We start from the raw sequence: 26,892 nt of genomic DNA, 5'->3' as shown, positions 1-26,892 counted from the left end.
ATGACACCAAAAGCACAAACAACAAATATACATATATATACGCAGACTTTGCTGAAATTTAAGACATTTGTATTTCAAAGGACACCATCAAGAAGGTAAAAAGGCAGAGCACCTGGGTGACTCAGTCAGTTAAGCGTCTGGCTCTTGGTTTTGGCTCAGGCCATGATCTCAGGGTTGTGAAATCGTGCCCCGAGTTGGGCTCTGTGGAATCTGCTGGAGATTCTTTCCCCCTCCCCCTCCCTCCCCCTTTGCTCCTCTGCCCCCCCAACCCACGCTTGCACACACACGCGCAAGCGCTCTCTCGAAAGAAAGAAAGAAAAGAAAGAAAGAGAGAGAGAGAAAGAAAGAAAGAAAGAAAGAAAGAAAGAAAGAAAGAAAGAAAGAAAGAAAGAAAGAAAGAAAGAAAGGCAGGCAGGCAACCCAAAGACTGGGAGAAAATATTTGCAAATCATACATCTGATAAGGTACATGTACCTAGAGTATATAAAAACCCTTACAACTCAATAGTAAAAGACAACCCAGTCAAAAAATGGGCAAAGGATCTAAATAGATGTTTCTCCAAAGAAGATATACACATGGTCAATAAGCACAAGAAAAAATGCTCAACATCATTACTCATCAAAGAAATGAAAATCAAAATCACAATGATCTAACACTTTGCACCCACCAGGATGGTTTTAATCAAAACCATAGATAATAGCAAAGGTTGGGGAGGATGTGAAGAAACTGGAATTCTCATACTGCTGGTGAGAAGGTAAAATGGTGCAACTATTTTGGAAAACAGTCTGGTAGTTCCTCAAGTGTTTACACATAAGGTTACCAAATGAGCCAGCAATTCCACTCCTAGGTACACACCCAGGAGAAATGAAGACATATGTGCACACGAAAACGTGTACATTCAAGGTTTATAAAAGCATTATTCATAAGAGCAAAAAGGTGAAAACAACCCTAATGTTCATTATGAGATGAACAGATAAAAAAATGTACATCTGTACATGGAATATCATTTAGCCATAAAAAGGAACGCAACAGTATGGATGGACCCTGAAAACATTATGCTAAGTGCAAGAAGCCAGTCACAGAAGTCCACATATTTACAAGATTCCTTCCATATCAAAGTCCAGAATAGAGAAATTATAGAGACATAAAGTAGACTAGTGGTTGCTAAGGACTGGGGAAGGGAAAAGGGGATCTAGAGGAGTGACAGTTAAAGTGTATGGGCTTTTCTTGAGGTGATGAAAATATTCTAAAATTGACTGTGGTGATGGTTGCACATTTTGGTGAATTTACTAAAAATTATTTAACTGTACACTTTATATAAGTGACTTACATGGGGGATGAATTCTATCTCAATAAAATTTTTTAAGAAAAAATCGTTCCTGGTAATTTATAAGTAGAGGAAAAAATCAGTTAGGGTATAAGAGGTCGTTAAACAACACTGTCAACCAACTTAACCTAATTGACATTTATAGAACACTTCACACTGCAACAGAACCCTTTCTTTTTCAAGTTCACAGAACGTTCACCAAAGATAAATCATATTCTCAGCCATTAAAAAAAAAAACAAATTTAAAATGTTTGAAATCATCTATGGTATAACACTGACCACAGTGGAATCAATCTAGAAATCAATGACAGAAAGATGTCTGGAAAAAAAATCCCTCAGGTATTCAGAAATAAAACAATATAATTCTAAACAACTCATGGATAAAAGAAGAAATCACAAGGTGAATTAGAAATTTTTTTAATTGAAGAAAGATGAAAATACAACATGTAAAACCCATGGGATGTTACTAAAGCAGTGGGCTAGAAGAGAAATGTAGAACGCTTATATTTTTTTAAAAGAGAAGCATCTCAAATCAGTGGTCTAAGCTTCCACATTACGAAACTAGAAAATAAAGAACAAATTAAATCCAAAAATAAAAAAAGAAATAGTAGAGATTATAGAAGTCAAGAAAACAGAAAACAGAAAAAAATCAGTGAAATAAAAATTGGTTCTTTGAAACCACTAGTAAAATTAATAAATTTTTTCACCAGACTGACTGATCAAAATAGCAAGAAAAGACACAATTTACCAATATCAGGCAGAAAGAGGGGCCATCGCTGCAGATCCCACAGACACAGGAATTTACAAAGAACTTAATGCCAATAATCTGGTAATTTAGATTAAATAAACAAATTCTTTGAAAGACATACCAAAGTTCACTCAAGAAGAAATACACAACCTGCATAGCTTTGCGTCCATTAAAGAATTTGAATTCGTACTTTAAAATCTGCCCACAACAAAAGCGTGGGCCCAGGAGACATTACTGGTGAATTCTACCAGATATTTAAGGAAGAAATAAAACCAATTCTACACAAACTGTTCCAGAAAATGAAGAGAAGAGAGTATTTTCCAACTCATTTTTATGAGGTCAATATTATCTTAATATTAAACTAAAGACATTTCAAGAAAACTATAGACCAATATCCCTCACAAACACAGATTTTAAAAACTTTTAATAAAGTATTAGCAAACTGAATTCAGAAATATATAAAAAGGATAATGTATCATTACCATACAGGGTTTATCCCAGGAATTCAAGGTTGATTCAACATTCAAAAATCAATCAAAGTAATTTGTCATATGATCAGACTAAAAAAGAAACAACTATAATCAACTCAACAGATGCAAAAAAATCTTTTGAAATATCCAATGTCCATTCCTAATAAAAATTCTCAGCAAAACAGTAATAATGGAGAAGTTCCTCACCCTGATAAAATACATCTAGGAAAAATCTTTAGTTAGCATTATGGTTAATGACCAAAGATTGAGATTTCACCCCTAAAATTGGGAACAAGACAAGGTTGTCTGCTCTCACCACATTTATTCAACATTGTACTGAAGATCCTAACCAGTGCAATAGGCAAGAAAAAGAAATTTACAATGTACACGTATTGGAAAGGAAGAAACAAAATGGTCTCTGTTTGCATATTGTATGATCACCATGTATAAAATCTTAAAGAATCTACAAAAAAGACTATTTGAACTCATAGGTGATTTTAGCAAAGTCACAGAAAACAAGGTAATCAAAACACAAAAATAAATTATATTTCTATATTTTATCAGCAAACAGGTAAAAATTAAAATTTAAAAAACCATTTACAATAGCATCAAAAAACATGAAATAGAGATAAATTTAAGAAAAGGTGTTCTCTAATCCATAAAACATTGCTGAGAGAAATAGAAGACCTAAATATATGGAACATCATACCTTTTTCATGGATTGGAAAACTCAATTGTATCAATATGTCAACACCCCAAATTGGTCTACAGGTTCAATGCAATCTCAAATTCCTAGCAAGCTTTTTATAGAAATTGACAAGCTGATTCTATGTGGAGAAGCAGAAGTCCTAGATTACCCAAAACAATGTTGAAAAAGAACAAAGTGTGACTCAGACAATTCAGTTTCAAGATTTACTACAAAGCAATAGTTTTAAGATTTACTATGAAGCTACAGGCAGTGTGGTATTTGTGTAAGGGTAGGTATATGCATTCAGTGAAATAGAACAGAGTCCAGAAATAGACCCACACATATATGGTTAAATGCTTTTCAACACGAGTGCCACAGTAATTCAATGGAGAAAGGATTTTTTTCTCCAGCAATAGAATCTAGACCCTTACTTTACCTCATGTATATGTCCATGTTCTACCTGTCAACAAGTGGGAAAGGTAATATCATCCCCCTTTATCTTACAATTTCTCTCCAAATAGAAAGGGTGTGCCAAAGATAGGATGACCAAGAGTCCCAGTTTGCCTGGAACCGAGGAGATTCCCAAGATGCAGAAATTTCACTTTTAAACAGGATAAAGGCTGGGTTGACCAAGAGAAAAAGGTTTACCCTAAGTAGATATATTACCAGTTTACCCATCACATCCAACTCCCCTTCTAGCTCTGCCTTCCATAGCTCATAACTCTGAAAATCAGCAGCCTTACCTTCTCCATGACCCCAGCTCCTTTGCTCATAGAGGTGAACCAGAGCTGGGCCAATCAGACACCCACTGAATGGAATCTAAACTGAGGGACAAAAAGGGTGGGGTGATAATGGATCTTGGAAACAGAAGGCCACCTAGATTCAGATCTGGGGCAGTATTAGAAGGGCTGTGTCTGCAGATGAATAGCACTGGGAGCTGGCCTGAAGGAGCAAGTGTGCCGAGAGAAACACCAACAGAAAACCAGGAGAAAAACATCTCTGGCTGCAACTCTCTGATTCCAGATTATACTTGCCGTTCTTGGATTCTGGGAGGTAGCTTGGAAGAATCCTCCTTTACCCCACACGTCCTTACCAAAGTGTCTGGCCACCCCAGCCAGATAGAGGACTTCTAGCATCTCTCCCAGTAGATGCACACAGTAGGTGTTTAGTACCTGTGAGTAGGATCAGTTATGAACTGTGATGGTCAATTTTATATGTCAACATGACTAGGCCATGTGCCCAATTATTTGGTCAAATACTAGTCTAGATGTTGCTGTGAAGATGTTTTGTAGATGCGATTATCATTTACAGTTGGTAGACTTCAGTAAAGCACATTACTCTCCATAATGTGGGCGGGCCTCACCCAATCAGTTAAAAGACTTAAGAGTCTCCCCAAGAAGAAGGAATTCTGCCTCAAGACTGGAACAGAAATCCTGCCTGAGTTTCCAGTCTGCGGGTGTGCCCTACAGATTACAGACTTGCCAGCCCCCATGATCATGTGAGCCAATTCCTTAAAATATAGACAGACAGACAGACAGCTGTCTCCCAAGGGGAGGGCCACTTCTGATGAAATGGTGCCTCAACAATATTCTGCAGGGAAGTGGCTGCCCCAACGGCTGGTGTGTTCTCTTAATGTAAGTGCTTTTTGTTCTAAGTTGTGCACTTTAATCTTCTGGGAAAAACAAACAGAAAAGAACTCCTCTAGGTGAGAAATATGCTCTTGCTCAGGTTTATCAGATACTTAAACATACAGGCTCGACTGGGAGCATCTCATTCAATCTTGCCCACAGATCTGGGATATAGGTCCTATTGCCATCATCCCCAATGTACGAAAAAAGAAACTGAGGCTCAGGAAGGCTTGAGCAATTTGCTAAGGTCAAATTAACACGTGGAAGACACCTACAGCGAGGGAGTGGTCAGAGCCAAAACTTGAACCCAGGCCCTCTGACCACTTACTGCATAAGCCACCACTGGAGCAAACAATGTGAAGCTTGGCACGGTGTGGCCGTAAGGTACACGGTCAATCAGGCCAGGCTGTTTTATGCTGTATTCAGAACTGTCCTTGCTGTGGGTCAGCGACAGACTTGGGGTTAGCTCACACTAAACCACCCTCCCCCAACACTCATTTTAACCTTGTGAATGTAAAATGGCTCCTCACCTGGCTCCCCAAGCTCTATGCCACATCTTCTCAGAAGGCTTGCCCTCTCCTGGGAAAATAAGGGACAAATCTGAAATCTGCCACCAAGACTATAATGCCCCATGTGTGTTGGGACTTGGATGTCATTATCACTGGGAAATCTGCAATACCTCACCTTTGACCTCACCTCCCCCCAGTTCAGGCACAGCCCAATCAATGTGCCAGTGAGATCTCTGGACCCCAGTGTCACTGGTGTTAGCCCAGTATGTTTATCTGGAACAACACCTGAGGCACAAAATAACTTAATCTGTAAAATGAAGGGGTACACATGTACCAGGACACGGACAGACTTCCTAAATCTTTAGCATCTCACAGAGTCTGACTGTGAGAACCCAACTGTGGTAGCCAGAAAATGAACAAATCAGTGAAATGACAGGATAAAAAAAAATGACCCCAGGGGCGCCTGGGTGGCTCAGTGGGTTAAGCATCTGACTCTTGGTTTCGGCGCAGGTCGTGATCTCAGGGTTGTGAGGTCAAGCCCCACAGAGGGCTCCGGACTCAGCAGGGAGTCTGCTTGAGATTCTCTCTCCCTCTCCCTCTGCCCCTCCCCCCCTAAAATAAATAAATCTTTAAACATAAATAAAATAAAATAAATGCCCCTGAAGTCTAAAATATGTAATTTTGCAAGAACATGGGAGAAATCGGTGCGAAAATGCTCCCCCCCAAAGAATTTAGACCCGGAAGTCAAATGCAAAATCTGGTTCCAAATGGGAAAACCCTAAGAAGCGTTGCTAATTTTTATGTGAGAAAACCCTGGAAAGCAGTAATGCCAGTCTCTCGGAGAGATGAGCTGAGGGACAGGCAGCCGTCTGCAACCTGTTACTTCAACACACCCTGAGCTGGAGCTGAGACCTGGGATGGGGTTACAGGGAGTCAGGAGATAACCAGCGGGTGGCCTTTCTCAGAAACTGCCCCCTGCTGACCTGCAACCTGGAATGGCAAGCAGGGAGGTGGAGAGGGGAGAAGCAGGGAGTGGCAGGCATGGTCACCCCTGTGGCAAGGGGGCAGAAATTAAACCTGAGCACAGCTCACCAGGCATCCCCTTTGCAACAGCGATGAGGAGGGCTTCCCTCCATCCAGAGCTGAGCAAAACTCATCAGCCCAAAGTCCTTGAGCTTTGGCAGCGGTGAGGAGAGGACAGGGTACTACCCGGAAAGTCAAGTTCTCGGCTGGGCCACCGACCCCTGGCCGGCTTGTGTGCCTCCAGGCACCGGCCTTTGCTACCTGCCCAATCCCAGTGGGCCCAGGCTCTTCGGGAAGCTGCAGGAATACTGGAAAAAGACAAGCACTCTGCCCCTCTTGCGATGTCCCCGTCAGCTTTGTAGGAGAGAGTATCTCTTTCCCTGGATCATCATCAACATGACTACTCTCAAACGTCTTTGACATTTGCCTATCTTCCTGTTATAATTTGCCCTGTTGTGCTTTACTAGTGACGTTGGGCTTTTCACTTTCAAAAGTGCTGGCACCGGACATGGGGAGCCAAGGACCCCGGCGCCCTTGGCCAGGCGGGGCTGCCTCATGACTGAGGCACCGTAGCGCTGGGCTTGGGGAAGGCAGGAAGGAAAAGGGGCCAAGGTGGCGGGCTGCAAAGGAACCAGAGGCCCCCACAGCCAGGGCCATGCATGCAGCATTGGTTCGGAACTTGACACAGTGGCCCCTACATCCTCACAACCACTCCAAAATCCTGCCCCCATTGCCGATGAAGGAAGGGAGCTGCGAGGAAGCAGAGTGACATCACCCCAGGAGCTCCCTGGCCAGCGCAGCCGGCCCACCCTGCTGTCTGCCCCATGGGGGCAGAACATGACGCTAGCAAACCAGAAAGTAGGGCCCCAAAGTCAAGTCCGCAAAGCTGGGTAGAGCACCTACTGGTGGAAGGCCCACGTTGGGTCTCACAGTCCAGGCGGGTGGAACGGGGGGTCTGGCCCCAGCCCCCATCTCTATGCCCCAAAGTACCAGCAAAATGCATACCACACACACGTACACGCACACACGGCTCTCAGAGACCCCTCATCTTTATTCCACTGTCTTGCCCGGGACTAGGCCCCACGCCCAGCCACACAGTCACAAACAGGGTGGTCTCAGGCCACACAGTGCCGTGCCTCCAACAGTCAGCAGATCACAGCAATTCCCCATCGACTAGTCCTGCACTCCCTGTGTCACACCTTTGCCCAATGCATAGGAAAGGTGTTTATCAGGATAGCCTTTTAGTGAAATAACTGAATGTCCTCCCAATTTATCCTAAAAAATAAGCCACACAAGGAGTGATTTGACAGACCCAGGCAAGACTCCACCCCCTTATGGCTGAGGCTCCAGAAAAACAGAGATTGGGCAGGCCAGGAGGCAGCTGGCCCCCCAGCCACCCCAGGTCTAGTGGTGGAGCTCTCAGGAAGAGGCTGAGCCAGGCCCCAGACGATCTGACCCCAGAGTCGGGGGGAAGAGGGAGGAGAGGAAGGAGAGGAATAGGACTTGGCTCTTCAATGCCCCTCACGCAGCAGGAGATTTTCCCACTTGCTGAAGAAGCTTTATGAATCCTCCCAACGACTGTTGAGAAAGGGTGGTTATTCCCATCGCACAGGTGACTTTCAAAGGTCAAAACGGAACCAAGATGAAAATCAGGAGACCTGGTTCCATTCCACCATGCTAGAGGCATTTTGAAAATAGCATCGACCCAACCAAAGGGTGAAGAATTGATCGGTGACTGTTATTTCCCACCGTGAGCACCTCAGAAAATGAGCTAATAGAGTATCCCTTCCGGTGTGAGAATCTAGAAGAATGAACATGGTCTGCCTGTCCCCAAATATACCCCAAGAGCTGCAGGTGCCTATTTCCAAGTCATGGGTCCTAGGACACCTCTCTGGGCTCAGGTAGACAGCCCTGTGTCACCACAGATACACTTCTCATGATGTTCTTCTTGCCTGACTTCCGGGTTCCCCGTAGGAAGCCGGTTGCTCCCCCACTGCTCATCTGCTACCCTAACTGACCCCTCAGACCCACACTTAGCCCCAGTTTACCAGCCAGGCACCCCCTACAATAAGTTTTAAAACAGCATATGCTCTTTAATATGGCACCAAAAAGATGGAAGAAAAAAAAGGTAGAGGCAAATATACATTAAGAAGGGGCACCTGGGTGGCTCAGTCGTTAAGCATCTGCCTTCGGCTCAGGTCATGATCCCGGGGTCCTGGGATCGAGCCCCGGGTCGGGGGTCCCTGCTCAGAGAGGAGTCTGCTTCTCCCTCCCCTCCCTGCTCATGCTCTCTCTCTCAAATAAATAAATAAAATCTTTAAATATATATATATATATATATACACACACATATATGTGTGTGTGTGTGTGTGTGTATATATATGTATATATACACATACTAAGAAGATGTAAGGGAGAGACGCCTGGTAGCTCAGTGGGTTAAACATCTGCCTTCGGTGGGGCTCATGGTCTCGGGGTCCTGGGATCAAGCCCTGCATGGAGCCTGCATCAGGCTCTGCGTTCAGCGGGGAGTCTTGTTTCTCCCTCTCCTTTTTCCCCTCTCCCTGCTCATGCTCTCTCTCCCTCTTTCAAATAAATAAATAAAATATTAAAAAAAAAAAAGACGCAAGGGGAAAAATGTTATATTGGTCAAACTCACATCCAAGTCAAAAATCCGAAAATGAGGAAGGAAGCTGAAATGAGTATAAGCCTGAGTGAAAAGGTGACAGAATCGCTGTGACTTACATGTTGTTATACATTGTAGTTCAGCTTCTATAACCCATCCCCCAACACAACTATATTGGGACTTCGATACTTTCGATGCAGATTTTCAAGGTCTAGAGGAGGGGTCACGCTGCAGAGCGCACAACCATTCACTCAATAGCATCCTATTTTCTCTGAATACAATGGAAGCCACTGAGGCAGGGAGATGGAGGAGCTAATCAGCATGTTACAAAGTTTCTTTACTACTCGTCCCTTCCCCTTCGGTCCAGCTCCTGTGACACAGCACGTGTGTGCAAGCTGCGCACCCACGCCCACGCCCACGCCCCCACCCCCACCCCGCATCCAGACATCCAGATGCTGGCACAGAAGCCAGCGATGCTCCCCGCTCCAGGCCTCGCAGCACTTTCAGGCTAATGGAGGAGACAGACAACAAACAAGCAAACAGTTACATTAAAAAAAAAAAAAAAGGCAGCAAATCCATAGAGAACACAGACCCGCCCGGTTGCCAAGGGCTGAGGGGGCAGGCGGGCGGGGGTGGGGGGAGGGATGGGGAGTGAGTGCTTAATGGGTAAAATGAGTTTCCTTTCTGGGCTGAAAATGTTCTGGAACTAGATGGTGGTGGTGGTTGCACAACACTTTTTTTTTTTTTTTAAGAGAGAGAGCACGCGAGCTGGGGGAGGGGCAGAGGGAGACAGAAAACCTCAAGCAGGTTCGAGGGAGTGCGAGCTGGAGTCCTAGAGCCTCAACATAACAGCACCAATTCCTGTCGGACATTGAATCTTAGAAATGTGATGAAACAGCAAGCATGATGGTAGATGGGAAAACACAGCTGAGGGTCTGTATCTTCCACAGCAGGGTAGAACAGCAGAAGGTGCTCACCAAAGCATGAGGTGAAAACAAAAGACATGCCCGCGTGGTCAGGGGAGTGATGCGTGCCCAGCCATGACCATCATCTTTACCCCAGCTCATTTCTGCATGGACCTCAAAGGTGTGTTCAAGGACCCATAAAGCCCCCAAGTTGCTGTAAACTAGAATGATCCGTATCACCAGTGTTCACTACTACCCTCTCCAGGAACGACTGGATAGCAGGAAAGTTCTCACGGACAAGGCACACCTTGCCCTGCCCCGTCCTACAGGGGCCCTCGGGACAGCAAGGTCAGATCTGCTAGGAGCTGGGAAATGTCCCCAGAAAAGAGACAGTGGGAGAGAAGCCTTAGGGGACAGGACAGGACTGGGGGAATGGGCAGGAGGAGGCAAAGCATGATTCCAGGCTCACCAGGACTGAGTAAGTTGTGCTCGGGGACCCCAAGGGGCTGGCACACACCTCAGCAAAGCATAGCAGATGCTTCCTTCCAGACATAAGCATAGCAAATGCTTCCTTCCAGGCAAGGAAGAGAGAGGATCCAGCCAGTAGAGCATGTCCCCACTTACTCCTGCCCTGAGCCACCATGCAGCTGCTGCTGGCACTCCAGTTGGCTGTGGCCCCTGTGATCTGTCTACCCACAGTCTCAAGGGCCAAAGCTCTGTCCAGTTCACCAAAGTCTGCACTTAGCAATGTTGCGCATGGGAAGGAATAAGTGAAGAAATGAACAAGCGAATGCACGCACAGATCATTGTGGAATTCAAGTCTGAGTTCAGAAGCTAATGAATAGAAAAACATCAGTCACCAGATCTAAGGTCAAAGTCACGAGCTGTGCTTCCCGACTCCACTTCTTAGCATTTGGGTGACTTTAGGTGGATTGAGTCACTTCGTGGCCCACGGCTTCTCGTCTGAAACAGGGTCTCAGCACACGGTGCATCCCAGACCCTGCAGCAAAAGCTCTGCTAAGCCAGACACCCCCCAACCCCCACCCCCCGCCAAGGCTTCCCCATGGTCCACCCAGATGCTTCCACAGGCGGGGCTGAAGCCAAGAGCTGAGATTTGAAGGAGATCCTGACCTGAAATGCACACATTCCCCAGTGTGTTTCCTCTTTTCCATTCTTTATAAATCAGAAAACTAATTACCCGGAAAAGAGTCTCCTGCACCAGAAACCCAAATGAGTTTAATGTATAATTTACACATGAAAATATAGACGTTGGTGTGTGACAAATTGCCATAAAAATGTTTTTGGCATTAAAATTTTGGGCATCTGTCTTCCTCCCAGAAGAGCCACCATACAGACGGTGTGAGGCCCCAGGGCTGAGGCCGGGCGGGGCTGGAAAGGCTGCCTGTCATTTTCACCAACGAGGGAGGCCCCAGCCTGGATACCAGCCATGCCCAGCCAAGTTGGAGCTCTCCCCCACGGGGTCCTGTTGTGGGTCTCGTTCAAAACACAGATTTAACTGTGTGCCAGCTCTGTGCTAGACCAAAGGATGGAAGACAGGATGGAGTATGGTCTCATGCTCCAGTGGCTTTGAGACCCCTGGGAGAGCCAGGCAAGCCGATGATAAATGACAGACAGTGTGGGGGCGGGGGGGGGGGGGCTTCTGCACCAGGAGCACCCGCTGAAGACTCCAGGGGGCAGGGACTAGTCCTGAGGGAGTTTGTCAGGGGGAGCAGGCAAGGGGACATTCCCCATAGGAAGAACCACTCGTGCTAAGACAGAGGCTGGGTACAACAAGCATGTCCAGATGGGTGTGAGTGTGGCCAGGACGGCCCAGCGGGGAGCCTGGAGGGGGAAAGGAGCTAGGTCACCAGGGGGCCTGCACGCCCAGTCCAGACATAGGACTTTGTCCTGGATTGAAACTTTAAACAGATCAAGTCTATACTTGACTCTGCTGAACTGTATGGAGGCCAAGAGGAGGGTTGTTGGGGGGAGTGAATGAGAGAGAAGATGAATGGGCTCTGCATGCTGTCAAGTGCAGGAGCCACAGAAAGTACCATCCCTCGCAGGACCCAGAGTCCTCCACCAGGTCCTGACTACTTCAGTGTATCTTCATCCCGGGCGCACCAGCCCGCGGGCATAGGATTGCATATACACCACCTGAAACGCGAAACGCAGGCCGGGCCCCTGCTTCTTCTTTGCACCTGCTACTGCCATTCGGGGCTGGTCATTCTCTGTGCAGGACCTTCCCTGACACCCTCTCTCCAGATGCCTGGCGAGGCTCCAGCCACAGCCCCAGGCTTCCTCTCACACACAGATTGAGAGCGGCGGCCGGGTGCTCTGTGCTGGCCCTAGCCGAGAACCACTGGCGAAGGTCAAGAATACACCCTCTCCCTCACCAAGGGGTCATCACCTGTGTCGGAGCCCGATCGGAGATGCCAACGGAGTCTTCCCAGAGCTTGGGTCTCCCACAAGGCCAAGCAAGTCCCCATTCCCTCACCCCATCAGGAGCCCCCTCTGCAGCCTTGGAACCTCACAGACCTGATCAAAACATAGAGGCCGGGCCAGTGGGGCCAGACCCTCCCGGAACAAGGGTTTCGAGTCCCCAGCCCTCATCACACTTGGGCTCCTTTTAAAGAAGACAGCCTGGGGATGCCTGGGTGGCTCAGTCGTTAAGCGTCTGCCTTCAGCTCAGGTCGTGATCCTGGGGTCCTGGGATCAAGCCCCACATCAGGCTCCCTGCTCAGCGGGAAGTCTGCTTCTCCCTCTCCCACTCCCCCTGCTTGTGTTCCCTCTCTCGCTGTGTCTCTGTCAAGTAAATAAATAAAATTTTAAAAAAATTTTTTTAAAAAGAAGACAGCCTGGCATCAATAACTTTTCCACCTCCTGGGAGGCCAGGGACTGACCCCTTGTTGACTCCCAGCCACATACCTCGCTTGACTTTCGGGGGCCTGAGGCCCTCCGCCTGGGCCACGACCTCCAAAGCCTCGCGCTCCCTCCAGCGCCTCAGCTGCTCCTCTCGCATTTTGTAGAAGAGAATGTGCTTCTGCACATCACTGAGCTCGGCGAGGAGTTCGGGGTCGATGTACATGTCGTGCAGGATCTGCTGCAGCATGATGTCAGCCGGGGTGCACCCACCAGAAGGGCAGCCAGCCAAGAAGCCCTGCCAGGTGGGACACCCCGGGCTACTCCTCACCCCCGGCTCCTCACTGCAGGGTCACTTGGGGTGTCCCTTTGTGTAGCATCGTCACGCTGCCTCAGCGCCCAGCCAGGGACAAACGCATCTCCTCTGCCCGGGACGGCAACAGGGACCAGGCAGCAAGAAGCGAAGAGGCACCTGGGCCCCGGCAAGGGGCGGGGGGCAGGCATCAGGAGCAATCTAGCCCTTCTGTTGGGTCACCAACTGCCACATCCCAGCAGCGCCTGTGTCTTGGCCTCCCCTGGGGTTCAAGGACAATGGGGAGGATCAAAGCCTCCAGCTCTGCAGGGCAATGTGCGGACCCGGCCCTGCCTGGACCAGCAGGTGTCGAATGATCTGTTAGTGGAAGGTAACGATGACACCAGCCGTATCGATGACACTGCCCGGGCCAGCCAGGAACTGATCTCTCCTCTGCAGGTAAGAGGAGGAAAAGGCAGGTCTGCCTACGCATTCCATGACTTCTGAGCCAACTTCAAACTGGCCAGAGGAGCCAGCCAGCAGTTTCTAGGCTCCTCAGCCTCTCCCTCTACCTGCTCCCATCTTGCCAGCCTTCTTCTATTCCAGGACATTTGGCATCCTGAGGTAATGCTTTTAAAACTCTGCCTCTCACCGTGTTAGTGCCCAGAAAGGAAACACGATAGAATCAATAGGGACCAGGAAGGGGCATTACCGTGGATGGAATTCGAGGACACACAGGTGGCCGACTTCCTCTCTCCTTTCCCTATCCTGAGCTCCGAAAGCCAAGCATGTCCTGACAGATTAACCCTCCAGGGCTCAGTTTTGGTTGTTGCAGTTGATCTCTTTTTGTTGGTTGCAGGTGTCTGGAGATCACCAAACAGAATGATACGGTTTCCCTGTGCCCTGAATCAGAAGCACCTGGGACGGAGTGGGATGCTGCTTTCAGGTGGATAGGACCGGGTCTAAGAGGTGCTCACAGCTACTCACAGCTGCCCCTGTATTCCGACAAGGCAACTGGGCTCCAGAAGGTAAGTAACCTGCCTATTGCTACCCAAGCCCTAAGTTGCCACCTTGGGACTCTACTTTCAAATCGGACATCCACTGGCAACTGTGAATCTTTTGATGGTTTAAAAATGTAACCCGACCAGGAGGAAAACAACAACCGGTGTGGGTCTGGCACTGTGATGTGGTAGGATTGGTGATCTTCATGTCCCCTTCTCTCCCCACGAGGGCCAAAGGTGGATCAGACACCCGAGGGTGATGGACGGCAGGTGTGATTGGGTTCTCTTCTCCCGCTGCTGGGTTAGCACCAACGGGAGAGTAATGAAGCTGTTGGGATGAGTGTCAAGCCACAGGGTCAAAAACAAGTGTGGAGGGCCAGGCTGCCCCTCCCCTCGGCCTAGCTGGCTTGCTCCCGAGACCTTGCAGCCTCCACACTGAGGCTCGACCACCCAGAGCCGTGGCCCTGGACTCGCCACGCCGTCCTCTTCTCTGTCCTCCCAGCTCAGACGTTCCAGTGACTCCCCGACTTGTGTGCGGGTTCCCTGTTTCTTACAGCGAGGATTTCCCTTGCCTCGGGCACAGCTCTCCGCGCCCTCCCTGGGGCTGGGTGGGAGAAGGGCGTCCAGAGCAGAGGCAACAGGGGCACGAGGGGAGTCCGGCCTCCTGCTGGCAGCCTCCTCCTTCTCTTTGGGCGGGGAAGGGGGCGGGCGGGGAGAGACGCCTGCAGGGAGAAAGGCCGGAGGGTACTGAGAGCAGGAACGGGCAGGCTGCACGCGCGCCTCGGGCGGGGTGATGCCGATGGCACCCATGCGGTGGCCCCTCTGCCGGGACAGGGTGGGTGGGCAATCCCAGGTCGGTGGGGCGGGAGGCCGAGCCTTCAGCCGAACGCGGCGGGACGCCACCGGGTCCGCTTTCCGGAAAGACGCGCTCGCCGGGCACGGGTGGGAGCCGTTCTGCCCGCTCGGCGCCCCCTCCCGCCCACCCTGCCCTGCGGGGGAGGCCGCTCGGCCCAGCCTGGGGCGCCCCCTGGCGGCCGGTGTGGGCGCCTCGAGGAGGCCGGGAGCCCGCCTGCCGGGAGCCCCGGGGCACCAGGCGCTGAGAGGTGGATCCGGGCGGGGAGGACACCACCAAACAGTGCGGCGGGGACACGGTGGCCGTCAGGGCCGCGACCCCAGCGGCAGGGGCCGCGCAGACGACAGGAGTGCTGGCGAGTAAAAACGAGGCGAGGGGGCCCCTGGGTCTGCAGATGGTTGTCTGCGGCTTTTCAGCTGCCCTTGTTTTGTTTTCATTTTTCATTGGGCGCGTGATTGGTTTAATTCTGCACGCTAATGCAATTGCTTCTGGGGCGGGAGTACACGCCAAGGGACTGGAGACCACCTGAATGGCCCTCTGTGGGCTGGGGGGCTGCTCAGTACCGAACACTACACCGGTCACAAAGGATGGGTGGAACTGTCTGCTTTGGCAAGGGAAGATATCCATGGCAGATAAAAGGAAAAGGTGACCCACAGAATACTGTGTGCAGTGTAGTTCATTATTTGAATTTGTATCTGATTACTTTTATGTAGACAAAGGACAAATATGGAGCACACGTGGCTTTTTTTTTTTTTAGATTTGATTTATTTATTTGACAGAGAGATAGAGAGAGCACAAAGTAGGCAGAGAGGTAAGCGAGGGAGAGGAAGAAGCAGACTCCCTGCTGAGCAGGGAGCACGACTCGGGGCTCCATCCCAGGACCCTGGGATCATGACTTGAGCCACCCAGGCACCCCCACACATGGCTTCTTGCTTTCTTCTTGGAAGGGGAAGGGAGACCACTATAGGCAATTCTGCATTGTTTTATACAGTAAGATACAGAATACATACGACTGAAGCAAAATGTCTTTCGAAAGTCCTAAAATGTGATTCCAAATAATTGGCCTCCACACCAGCACCCACCCCCAGGGAGGGAGGGAGATGCAGGCAAAGCCAGAGCTCCCTGGCCAGGAAGGCTAGAGTGTTGAGATAGATGAACTGTTCATGTCATCAGAGGTTCCTAAACCAGAGAAGGGCTTGGAGGCATTCCTTAGCTCTGGTGCTGGTGCCAAGAGGAGGCTGGAAGAGCAGGAGGCAGACTTTGCTGGAAGAGCAAAGCCGGCCGACTTTGGCCAAAGGCTAGGAGAGAGGTGATAAGGACTGTATGGGAGCTGCCAGTGGGGACCAAGGAGGGGAGACTTGGGAGACATTTCTTATGCCAGAGCCTCCTATCAGGTTCTCTCTGCATCTGTTTAAAATCCTTTTAAAACTTAGATCATGGCATTCTCTGCTCAAAACTTTGCCATGGCTCCCATTTTACTCAAAGCCCAAGTCCTCATAGGGGCCCACAAGGCCCTCCAGGATCTGCCTCTCTCCACCCTCACCCCCTCAGATAAGCCCTCCCAGCCCTCTCCCTCCACCTGTGCCCCAGCCTGCTGGCCTCCTTGGCTTTCCACAAACACACCAGGCATGCTCCCTCCTCAGGGCCGCCCCTGGGCTCTTCCCTCCGTCTGGAACCTCACCTCCTTCAAGTCTTTGCTCTAACTTTTAACTCCTCTGTACTCCTGATCCTCTCTTACTCTGCTCGACTTTTTTTCCTTATTACTTGCTTTGTAAAACACCATTTTACTTATTTTGTGTTTTTCTGTCTCTCTCCCTATTAGATAGCAAGCAGTGCTTCACTGATGTTCTCTGTGCCTGCCACACTGCTTAGGCTGTAGCAGGTGCTATTAGATAAATATCTATTGAAAGAGAATAAATGAAGGAACTTGCAAGGGGGAATTGATTGGAGCCTGTGCAAATGCTGGGGAGGCATCCAGAACAGGACTCTGAAGTGAGGTTGCTGGAGACTTGGACATAGGAGTCATGAGGAGATAAGCTATTATCTCTGGGGCATTAGGTAGACTGATGGCCCCCCCCTGCCCCGCCCATGCCCTCACCACATGGTCCCTTGAAGGCTGAATCAAGTGACGACCAGAGAACCACATCATCTTGGCCTCGGGAAAGCCTGGGTGCAGCCACCATGTAAGGATCGGCTACAGGAAGGCTCTCCTGAGATTCCATTCACCTCCCTTGGCGAGTCACTGGGGGAAGCTGCTTCCAAGAGCACACTTGGGATCTCACCTGGTCTCAGTTTTGCAATCCGGGGCTCAGTGAAAGTCTGGAGTAATTTCTGCCTTGTCACCAGTTAAGCTGCTCTGAAAAATCGTGGCCGTGAAAATCAATAGTGTCCCTGATGAGTACAACAACTATGTAGAAAATACAACGTGAAAAAGGTCCCACTCACAGTAAGAACCAGATATGAAATACTGGGAATACATTTGGCAATGTGGGGACCTGTGTAAAGAAAAGTAAAACTCCACACTGAGAGCCTGCCTAGGATTTCAGGTGGCATAGGAACAAAACACATTCACAATCAGAAAGATCTAATGCCAGAAAATGTGTAATCCATCTGTGTTCGTGGGCAACCAACGTGGCCCCCTGTGATTCCTGGTATTTGTGACCCCCCGTGTGTCAGGGTTTTTCTGTGCCATCAATAGAAAATGCTAGAATGGTGATCTGTCACTTTTGAGGTTAGTGCATAAAAGGCATTCTGCTTCTCCTTTGGGTTCTCTTTCTCTCATCACTTTGGGGAAGCCATGTGAGCCCCACGTGGTAAGGATCTGACGTCTCCTGCCAACAGTCACGTGAGTGAGGGGGGCAGAGATCTGGTCAGGTGAGGCTGCAGCCCTGGGCCGGCGGTTTCACTGTAACCTCCCCAGAATCATCCAGCTAAGTCATTCCTAGATTCCTGACCCTCAGAGAGGGTATGAGATATATATGTGTTGTTTTAAGCTGTCAGACTTCAGGGTAATTTGTTATGCAGCAATACAATATCAAATTAATGTATCCATTTAGTGCAATTTCAAGCCAAACCTGGAAATTAATTGGGAAGTGGGAGAGAAGCTTGATAAAATGATTGCCAAGTTCGACAAAAAAAAAAATGAATAGATGAGAACAGCCTAGAAAACGTACAGAAGTACAGAAAAAGGACAGAAACTCTGTACTGCCCAATTCAAACTTATAAAGCAAACATTTCAGTCCTGACACAAGAACAAGCAGACTGAAGTGAGAAAGCCCAGACGCAGATCCCCAGACATATACATAATTATTTAGTACATGGTCAAAATGGCAGTTAATAATAGGGGGGAAGGATGAATATTCATTCAATAAACAGACCAGAAATAGTTAGCTAGATCCTTGTCTGTCACCTGTGATCCTACCAGGACATCCTTACCAGTGGCCATGAACTCTGGAGTCTTTGCAGTATTAGTCATGAGAGCGAACATTTCAAAGTAACTGATGTGTTCAATATATGAGGTATGGATTAGTGAATCATGGCAGGTTTATAGGATAAAATGCTCTACAGCCATTAGGATTGCTGTTGAGAAGAATATTTGTTGACATAACAGGGTGCTCATTATGTACTGCTAAGACAGAAAGCGGGTTGTAAAATAGTATGTGTAGTAAGGTCTCAGCTCTATGAATGAGGAAAAGAATATATATATTTTTAAAGATTTTATTTATTTATTTGAGACAGAGAGAATGAGAGAGACAGAGAGCACATGAGAGGGGGGAGGGTCAGAGGGAGAAGCAGACTCCCCGCCGAGCAGGGAGCCCGATGCGGGACTCGATCCCGGGACTCCAGGATCATGACCTGAGCCGAAGGCAGTTGCTTAACCAACTGAGCCACCCAGGCGCCCGAGGAAAAGAATATTTCAACCCCTACTGCCTTTGAAGGAGACTAAACAGGTCCAATTAAAAGGACAAGCCTAGGGGGGCCTGCGTGGCTCAGTTGGTTAAGCACCTGCCTTTGGCTCAGGTCATGATCCCAGGGTCCTGGGATCGAGCCCTGCGTCGGGCTCCCTGCTCCGCGGGGGGAGCCTGCTTCTCCCTCTCCTCCCTGTTCCTACTCTCTCTCAAATAAATAAATAAAGTCTTTTTTAAAATAAATAAATAACAAGAAAAGCCTGTGATCTGGAAACCTTGCTAGGTCTGGATGTGCCCCTTTGGGAGGCCGCGCTGGGGTGAACTGAGCAGCTCCATGTAACCCAGGCTGGACATCAGGTTCCAGAGTGGCAGAGATAGCAGGGGAAGGAGAGAGGGAAATGACAGATGACCGCACAACCCAAGGCTGTTCCAAATCTTCATCAAAATGATTTAATTCTCAAAAGGTTTGCTATGAGGAGATTTCTTATTTACGGGAAAAACAAAGAACAAACCAAAACCGAAACAAACAAAAAACCATCCTTAACCTTTATCCAATTCTGCCAGGACAGAGGAGGGACAAAACAGAGACCACTAAGGGGCACAGGAGTTGGAGGCCCGTGGGAGCGTGGGTCCCTGGAATGAGCGGAAATCGTGGGAAGGGCTTGGGGCTCTCCCCACCATGGAATTGGTGGTCTCCAAGGACCCCTGAAGGGCAGGACACCCACGCTGACATGTGCAAACAAAAAGATAACGGTACGCACACACTGCGCATTCGTGATAACAGCAGCAGAGCCCAGGCCTGTAGCCCACCGGCCCTGACGTTTCCAGGACTCATCTTCCTCTTCTGTACATGCAGAAGAAATCGTGGCACACACGGGGCTTCTGTCAGCATTAAACAGGTAAGGTAAGTCATGTCAGAGTCGGCCAGGCACATAGTAGGTGCCAATGTGAGCTGTCTCCCCACTCCTCAGTCTGGGACCTGGTTCCTCACTAACCTGGTGAATCAAAATATGAGGTGGGGGTGGTGAGCTGTGGCAGCTAATTCCGTCTGCCCAGAGAGCTTCCCCAGACACACGTGGGACGCAGGCCTGAGATGGACATGCCCTCACTGGGAGAAATCGGCAGATGTTCTACTACAGTTCTAACTGCTGCTGACCCTCCTGTTTCCCCACAGGGGAGAAGGTCTCTGGTGTGCAGCAGGGGAGAACAGGGCCGACATGCAGAGAGAAGCAGACACTGATGGAGGGAACACCCCAGTAGTGTGAGGTCCCCTCCCAAAGCCCCGCTCCCTCTCTGTCTAGGAATGTCCCGCTGTCCCTCCCTGCCCTAGGAACTAATAACCTTGCTTGAGTTAAGGTCACTGCCAACCATGCATCCTGACCACCCCAGTGGCTTGGCTCTCTCTCCATTTGTCTTGCCACGGATGCTTCAGAGGTGGACAGGACACCAGGAAGGCAAGGCACCCGGGGCAGGGCCTCTCGAAGGGCTCTTCCTAAGGGTCCATTTCTCACGGGAAGTCCTCCCAGACCCCAGGTCTCTCTCTGAACACAGCCGTCCCACCTCCTTGCTGCCCCAGTCCCACTCCCTGTGTCTCCCTCCAGGAAGCCAGGACCACAGCAAAGGAAGAGCAGTTCCTAGAGGAGGTGAGCCCTTCGTGCCTGTACATAGCTAGTGGACGAGGAAGCTCTGGGTCCTCGGGGTGGAGGAAGTTTTGAGCCAGTTGCCACCTCCCCACCCACCATCTGACACAGACAGACGACCAACACTTGCCTGCGCTCCTGCCCCCCAAATCTCTCCTAGAGCCCTAGTCCTGCTAGTTAGGAAACATACTGCTCCGTCCAAATTCCCCTGGAACAAGGCCACTCAGCACAAATAGAACAGATTGGCTAAGTCTCAGCCCAGGACTGACTCTTACTAACTCAGAGGGCAGGAGGCAGCTCTGGAGCCCCAGATGGCAAACAGGCTTACACCACAGGCAACTGCCCACAAAGTGCCCCCCCCCAGGTCCCCTGGTACCTGCTGAGGGCCACACAGCCTGTGAGCCCAGCCTGTGGCACCTCGCAGCTGCAGACACGGTCACATCCAAACCGTAGGCCCAGCCCTGCCAGGCCCCGAGGCCGTCCTGACCCCTGGAGAGAAGCAGTGCCTTCGCCTTGCAAGCAGCTCAGACCCCCCAGGCCAGGTTCTCAGGCACCAGGGGAACCCTGAGCCCCCATCCCCCTGTCCTCCTCCTCCGAGCAAGCAGGGAAGAGCTGCTATTATCTCTTAACACACCCACCGTGTGGCAGTGGGCACTGTGCCAAGGGCGTTCTTCCTCTATCTCATTTAATTCTCAGAACAAGATTATGAAGCAAGAGATTCTATTATCCCAAGGTCAGCTTTATTGTCAAGGCCAAACAGCTGCTAATGGATCCAGCACTTAAACCCATCATGCTGAGCTAGAACAGGTCCCTCCCACCCACCCCACCCCAGCCTAACCTCCAGCCCACTCCCCCCACCCCTACTCGTGTTCTGAGTTGGACAGTCCTTCCAGGGCCATGCAGCCATGCCCACACCTCCCCAGTGGCCAACCTGAAGGGCCCTGAGAGGAGTTTCGTGTGCCACGTGCCCCCTGATCTGCTCGCAGACCACATCCCTGGCCCTGTGGAGTCCACAGTCCTGCCCAGCACGGTGAGGTGCCCAGCGCCTCCAGCCACTCTGTGGAGCCATGGCGTGGCTGAGCAGAGACCGTAAGCTAGGCAAGCCAGCGCCGCGCAGACGGTGCCCTTGGTTCCTTGCAGAGGGAGATTCTGGAAGACAGTAAATCCAGTTCCGGTCTTCATTTCCCTAAACTGTGGGACTTGGGGCACAGACCACTGGTGTCCTCCAAGATCAGACCTCTCCTCTTCTTCCTGGGCACGCGGCTAGACCTTTGCCAGCCCCTTGTGATTCAGTGTAGCATCTGTGTTCCGGCCAATGGAATGGGAGCACGAGTGGTGTGCCCGCCGCCCAGGCTTCGTTCCTAAGACTTGCCCTCCTCCCCCTTCTTCCCCAACCACCAGCAGACTAGAAAGGACTCCAAAGACCTATAGTTATTTTTCAAAGCCACTCAAGTTTAGGGGATGCTTGCTGTAGCGGCTAGTCTATTCTGACTGTACCCTCATGCAGGGGTCCTCACACAAGCATGCCTTAGAATCTAAGGACTGGTTAAAGAGATGACTGCGCTCCATGCCAGAGTTTCTGACTCCAGAGGTCTGGAGGGGGGACCACAGAATTTGCACTTCTTCTTTTTTTTTTTTTTAAGATTTTTATTTATTTATTTGAGAGAGAATGAGAGAGAGAGAGCACATGGGAAGGGGGAGGGTCAGAGGGAGAAGCAGACTCCCTGCCGAGCAGGGAGCCCGACGCGGGACTCGATCCCGGGACTCCAGGATCATGACCTGAGCCGAAGGCAGTCGCTTAACCGACTGAGCCACTCAGGCGCCCACAGAATTTGCACTTTTGACAAGTTCCCAGGTGATGCTGCAGCGGCTGGTCTAGGGACCACAGCTTGAGAACCTCAGCGCTACCCCTAAGCTGTGGGTTGGAAGAACTATCCCCATTTTACTGAGGAAACGGCACCAGGTTCCTGGCTCTTTCTTGAGTGCTGTGTTGCCAGCGCGGCTCCACCACAGAGCGCCCATCACAGAGTCTCATATGGGAGAAAACCACTGAAAACCGTCCCCCCCGCCGCAGCTTCCAGGAGTCACTTGGCGATCCACAGGGAGGGGAGGTAAACTCACTTCAAAATGCAATTATGCTTGAAGAGACTCGAATGCACACGTTACAAACCAGGGGAGTCCCAGGAATCGTGCAGCAGGACGAAAGGGAGGACACCGAAATCTGTCACGTTGGTTGTCCCAGGGAGTGAAGCGTTAACGATCTCCCAATCTCCCAATCAGACGAGACGTTTCTTTGAGAACGGATGGCCTGGCATTCTGTTGACCACGGAGGAGCTGACGGCATGCTTGGAACCCAGATGATGCCCACCCGCCTGGATTTGGCTGCTGGGTGGATGGCAGGGCCCTCAGCTGAAATGGGACAAAATGGAGAGGAAAAGTTTGGGGTGTGGGCGGGATTTGGTACCGGGGGAAGAGAAGACAAATTCGGTTTTGAATGTAGCTCCTGATGGGTCTGCAGGGGTGGCCATGGGGCTAAAGCAGCTTGGCTGACACCCAGGCTCTCGACGCAGCAGACACAGCATGAGGACCTAAGGCATCCGTCCATTGCTAAGGGGGCAGCCAGTGCCCCCAGGACGCCTCCAACAGGGGCTGACCTTTACTTAGGGCACCTGGGAGATACGCTAACCCCCAGACTCCATTTTTCACAGTAAGAGATTGGCTCCTTTGGATTCCCTGCCTGGGTCCTATTTATTAAAATTAAGCTGTGGGACACCTGGGTGGCTCAGTTGTTAAGCGTCTGCCTTCAGCTCAGGTCATGATCCCAGGGTCCTGGGATGGAGCCCCGCATCAGGCTCCTTGCTCTGCGGGAAGCCTGCTTCTCCCTCTCCCACTCCCCCTGCTTATGTTCCCTCTCTTACTGTGTCTCTTTGTCAAATAAATAAATAAAACCTTTAAAATAAATAAATAAAGTGAGCTGTGGCCAGAAAGATGAGAGGTGGAAGGAAATCTTTTTTGGAATAACAATGCATTGTTTAGAGCACGCTCTTCCAATGATCTGATTCTAGGCTTTCGTTACCTTTGAGCAGCTTTACAACTAAGTTGTAGAATTAATGCCAAATACTTCTTGTCTATGGACCTGCCTAAATGTACATATCTGAATGAAGCCCAACTACCCCCTCTCCCCCTGAAGAAAGCCAGTCTTCACATTCCCTTACTCCATATAGATTTATGTGATTTCTCCTTCGAACTGTTAATCTTACCAGCTCCCTCACTTAATTAATGAGTTAAATAAAATTTTTGACACATGCATATGTAATATTACATAAGTAATGCTTTTTTGGGAGGGACATAATCTCTAACAAAAGGCACACCAAAGACCACTGCCTGTCAGAGATGGGAAGGAAGACTGTCCGTGGTCCACACAGCGCAAAACCGGCTCCCAGCCTCACCTGTATCACCCCCACCAGGAGATGGCAAGCCTGGGCTTGCATACCTCCAGAGACGGGGTGCTCAGTCCCTCCCAGAGGCTACTCCAACTCTGTCCAGATAGGCCCACAGTTGTGCTCATTTTAAAAAACAGGAAAAAGAAAAATAGGTCTAAAACTAAAGGAAAACACCAGGCCTGGGCCCAGTTCCTGCAGACAGATGAATGACTGCATCCAAACAATCACCTACAAACAGGGCCCGCAACCCTGGGCTCTTTGCAAAGGCACAGCTAGGCTGAATGGGCTGGGCAGGGAGGGCGAGAGGGAGAACCACCAGCAAGATGGAAGCAGTGAGTACACAGATGAGACCACTGGATTCATAGTGTCTTAGAACCTCGACCCGGCAACCTTCCTGACCCTGGGGGCTCCCACAGGTTTTTAGACACAAAGATTTTCTCCTGGGAGCAAGCACAGTGAGGGCCCAGGCACCTGTCTTACACACACACACACACACACACACACACTCGTCCCCCTGGCTCCTGGCTTCTGTCCTGCTGAGGCTGCCCCACCACCTGGAAGGACACCCTCACCTGTCAGCGGTGGAAAGAACACAGAAGGCCTCCGGGCCTGGGCCCCGCACTCAGGCCTCGGCGGGTCCCGGCACTTCCCTGCGCATCTGTGCTCTGACCAGAGGGGCACCAGATGGGGTCCACCTTGTCCAAACGTGATGTCCTGCCACGTCTGGGGCTTTGTCTCCTGCAGCACCTGGTTCCCATCCCAAGCTCCTTGAACCCCTTTCTCCCCACCTCATCCCTCCTGAGCCCCTTGAAGGCAGGCTGTGCCGCTACGCTGGTTCCCATGGGCTGGCCTCTGCGGACAGCCCTCGTCCCCTAGGAGGGCGAGAGCCACTCTGCTTCCTCCAGGGGCTCCAGAGACTTCTGGGGTTGTGCTGGTTTCCGACAGGACCCAAACTCCAGGCGAGAAGCCACACCCTCTCCTGCCTCCCCACCTCTATGACACAGAAAGCAAACAGACCTTGAACTCCAAATGCCTGCTGAGTCTCCCTACAGACCTCCAAGCCTTGTTCCTGAACGGACAGAGAAGTGGGGCGTTTGGCTGGGCTCCCAAGCTGTGACTTGGAACCCAGTCTGGCCGCCACCACGAGCTGCTCTTCCCTAATCTTATCGGCAGTAACTTGGGAGGCACAGACTAAGTGATGGGTAAACCACCTCAGCTCATGTAATCCTCAAGACAACCCCATGGGGGGCCATTATTGTCCCCATTTTACAAAGAGGGCTCAAGGAGGTCAAGTAACTTGCCAAAAGCCACACGGTTAGTGAGGAGTAGGTGGCTGGGGAGTCATGGCTCCCCGCGTTCTTTCATCTCTACTAATGAATGGAATATTACTGGGCACCTTGTGAAAGAAAGATAATTAAAATGAAGAAACTGAGGTACTAAAAAAAAATTTTTTTTTTTTTAGCCCAAACTCCAGCTCAGGCTCAGGCTTCTTCCCACCACAGCACAGGTCCTAACCCAATCGAATCTGGGTCTAGACTCCCTCTCCTCTCACATAATGACTCTGGTTTCCGCAGCCTGGTGCTGCAGGGGAGTGGAAGAGGCCGCCACAGCCCATCCCCGTCTCCACTGGGGCTGCACCCCCACGGAGCCAAGACCTCCTCCTCTCCCTTCCCAGCTTCTCCTCCCACAGGTACCTGCCTCTTTGGGGAAGTGGCCCTGCCGGCAGGCGGAGCCCAGCGCGGGCGCCTCCCTTCTCCAGGAGCGCCCAGCCGCCAGGGGGTGCAATCAGGCCGTGTGAGCTTGTCTGCACCCCAGAGCCGCATAGCAAGGAACCAGGGCCTGCGGGGAGATGGGGCAGCTCCTTTTTTTTTTTTAATTTTTTTATTGTTATGCTAATCCCCATACATTACATCATTAGTTTTAGATGTAGTGTTCCATGATTCATTGTTTGTGCATAACACCCAGTGCTCCATGCAGAACGTGCCCTCCTCAATACCCACCACCAGGCTAACCCATCCTCCCACCCCCCTCCCCTCTAGAACCCTCAGTTTGTTTTTCAGAGTCCATCGTCTCTCATGGTTCGTCTACCCCTCCGATTGGGGCGACTCCTTGACTTCACAAGTGTCGCATCCTAGAGCTTCAGCCAGGCTGGCAGGGGCCAGGCTTGTGCCTGCCCAGACTCTGCAGCTCCCTCCCTATGCAACCTCAGGGGCAGCACTGGGTCTTGAGTGCTTGTCCTCACTGATAAACAAGGATGCCACCCAACACTGTTCCCACGGGCTAGGGCTCCCCTGCCCATCTTGCTCAGCCCCTCTGTGGAAGCTGTGCTGTTAGAGAGCCACAGGCTAGTGGGAGGGGTCCTTGGAGAGACATCGCCCCCCACCCATCTACTCCCTTGGCCCAGAACCAGCCCACACTTCCATCACAGATGCTCATGCTCACAGCATGCCCCAGCCCCAAGTACCCGATCATTACAGTGTCAGTCCACCGCCTTGGAGAACTCCTTTAAAAACATGTTTTTCTTGCAAACCCTTCTAGGAAGTCATTCTGACAACAAAATACCATGAAGTTTTTATAAGCCCTTGTAACAACAAAACACCACACCAACTAAAACATCTACTAAAAGCATCATGAGGGTTGTTGGCAGCCTCCTCAATGTTCACCCCCTTCCACAGGGGTCTGTCGCCCTGACGCGTGGTCTGAGTAGGAAGGATGAGCACAGGGGGTTCTGGGGCGGGGGTGGGGGGTAGCTTCCCTCAATGGCTTCGCTACGATGCCATTCCCATCACAGTAAGGCCCCAGCTAGTCCGTGACGGCTCTGCCTTCCCTCTGCCTTGGCCCATGGGGACACTATGGAAGGCAGAGCAGAGAGAATAAAAGAAACCAGATCCTGTTGGCGTCGCTGAGCCACTTGGATCAAACAAACCCCGAAGCTCACCCCACCTCCGGACTTTCCAGTTTCAGGAGCC

The sequence above is a fragment of the Mirounga leonina genome, unplaced genomic scaffold, assembly GCF_011800145.1.
Source record: "Mirounga leonina isolate KUSES-001 unplaced genomic scaffold, KU_Mleo_1.0 Mir_114, whole genome shotgun sequence".
NCBI lineage: Eukaryota > Metazoa > Chordata > Mammalia > Carnivora > Phocidae > Mirounga > Mirounga leonina.
This window is presented reverse-complemented; position numbering follows the sequence as displayed.